This window comes from Sinocyclocheilus anshuiensis, unplaced genomic scaffold (assembly GCF_001515605.1).
Source record: "Sinocyclocheilus anshuiensis isolate Anshui unplaced genomic scaffold, SAMN03320099.WGS_v1.1 scaffold2737, whole genome shotgun sequence".
Lineage (NCBI taxonomy): Eukaryota > Metazoa > Chordata > Actinopteri > Cypriniformes > Cyprinidae > Sinocyclocheilus > Sinocyclocheilus anshuiensis.
The window spans coordinates 258019-258859 of NW_015551029.1; positions in this window are offsets into that span (position 1 = coordinate 258019).

Genomic DNA, 841 nt, shown 5'->3' on the forward strand with positions numbered 1-841 from the left:
CTTTTAGTTTTAATGAATTTTTCTTATTTGTAAGTCGCTTTGGATAACAGTGTCTGCTAAATGACTAAAAGTTAAAGTCATAAAGTAAACATATATATCAATCTCATGTTTTAAATCATATAATGTGTCTAAAATACCCCAAAATATTTCATTCACATTCACATTTGCATGCATTCAAACACATTGTGTGCTCAAAACATTGGATACCTTCCATTCTAGTGAAATTTCCTTCACATTTGCATGCATTAAAAAATGCTGCAATGTCAATAGCAAGACCTGTGAGAAGCACTTTTGATGTCACTGATGTCAGTCCTGGTACAAAATCACAACACGCAACATTTGAGTGAGTGTAGAAAAGTGTAAAGTGAATGGTGAGCTAAACTGAATCAAATGGCTTCAGCGGCCTTGAAATATAGTGCATAGAGGCATATGGACTTATGTTATGGAGTTTAGAGTGATTTTTAGTCTTTTTTTTTAAATATATATATATTTGTAATATACATATAATAGTAAATATGTGTGTGTGTGTACATTTAAAATATATGTATATAATTTATCTCCATTTCTTATGTTGCATGCTAAAGAGCATTATGTAAATTATGTAACTTAATTTTTCCTATCCTTTTAACACAAAATATTCCCCTAGAGATGCAGACCGGTCAAGTTTTATCCTCAAAATTGATATAGATAATAGTAATATTTTTATATATTATTTAATAATAGGTAAAGTTAAATAATCTATAAAATTTTTATATATCATTTACCTTTTTATGATGCATTTTTATGCTTTTTTTGGAGCTCGGTTGTATAAATTACCTTACACTTTTATTGTATGGAAACA